A 1,453-nucleotide genomic window follows, 5' to 3' on the forward strand; every position below is an offset into this window, starting at 1 on the left:
ATCTTCACTGACCGCTAACATCTCATTGACCGTGATCATCTTATTTGACCGTGAACCATTCATTGGCAGTGAACCATTTATTGACCGTTAACCTTTCTTTGGACCGTGAATCTATCGTTGGCCGTGAACCGTCTATTGGACCGTTAATTGACCGTGAATCGTGAACTGACCGTGAACCATTTTCTGTGTACAGCCGTGAACTATGTACGGCCGTGACCAAGATGACTGGGAACACTATGCCAAGATGACTGCAGAATGTGGTGAAGAAGTACAAATTGGGGGAGATGATCTTTTGGTCACTAATCCAACGAGAGTTTTGAAGGCAATTGATGAGAAGACATGCAATGCTCTTCTTCTTAAGGTTAACCAAATCGGATCCATGACTGAGAGTATTGAAGCTTTGAAGATGTCTAAGCATGCTGGGTGGGGTGTCATGGCCAATCACCGAAGTGGTGAAATAGAGGACACCTTCATTACTGATCTTTCTGTCGGTTTGGCTTCGGTTCAAATCAAGACTGGAGCTCCTTGCAAATCTGAGCATCTAGCAAATTACAACTAGCTTTTGAGAATCAAAGAAGAGCTGGGTTCAGAAGCAGTTTATGCAGGAGCAAACTTCTGAAAGATAGTGGAACCTTACTAGAGATTTCTGTTCACAGGTATGAGGAAGAGTTGTCCATGCGGAATGTGGTAAAAATCAAAATAAAGGTTTTATTGAATAATGGCAAGGACTCAAATTTTGTGTTGAGGTTTTTTTTTTACTTCTGAAATTTGTGTATTTGGTAGTTGTTTTTCCCAAGTTTACATTTTACTCATAATGATACTGGGTTTCTTTTTAAAATAAAAAAAAAATCAAAAATAACAAAAAATAACAAAAAAAAAATCAAAAAAAAAAACAAAAATTAAAAAATTAAAAAATCCAAAATAGTGTTATTTTTGTTTTATCTTTTTTCAGAAAATATCAAAAAACCCAAAAATAGTATCTCATGTTAGCCATGTCTGCAGGTGATGTGTTGGGAAGTGATATCAACTCAGTGATAACAGCCAATGTTAATTTGTGTAAGGTACCAACGCTAAACTGTCTAGACTCTTTGTTCGATGCGTTGGTAGGCATGAAAGATTCAAATGGACCAGACTAGGTATAGATGGACTATAAAAGGACTTGATAAAGTAATTGACTTAGATAGTTCCGTTTGGTCTGACAATACGACGCTCGGGTAGATTAAGCAGCAAGATATACATGAGAATCTACGGACTACACTAAAGTAATCAGTATCTAGAACTGTGGCGTAACTCTTTCTCGATGTATGGACGCATGTCCTTAATTCCGGTACTGATAGGGCGACTAGGGAAATCCATTAAAGTAGATTTATAGAATGTTATTTTTTGCTTTCTTTCTGTTAGTCATATGTTGCCTCCTCTCCGTGATCGGGAGATCCGACCTGGACTGCACTAT

General features: G+C 37.9%; 1 pseudogene; it reads left to right on the forward strand.

The window, feature by feature from the left end:
- The first annotated feature begins 244 nt into the window (after positions 1 to 244).
- LOC145131694 (enolase pseudogene) lies at positions 245 to 559 on the forward strand (annotated as a pseudogene).
- The last annotated feature ends 894 nt before the right edge of the window (positions 560 to 1,453 follow it).

Source organism: Lactuca virosa, chromosome 8 (genome assembly GCF_052849685.1).
Source record: "Lactuca virosa cultivar CGN04683 chromosome 8, Lactuca_virosa_CGN04683_v6, whole genome shotgun sequence".
NCBI lineage: Eukaryota > Viridiplantae > Streptophyta > Magnoliopsida > Asterales > Asteraceae > Lactuca > Lactuca virosa.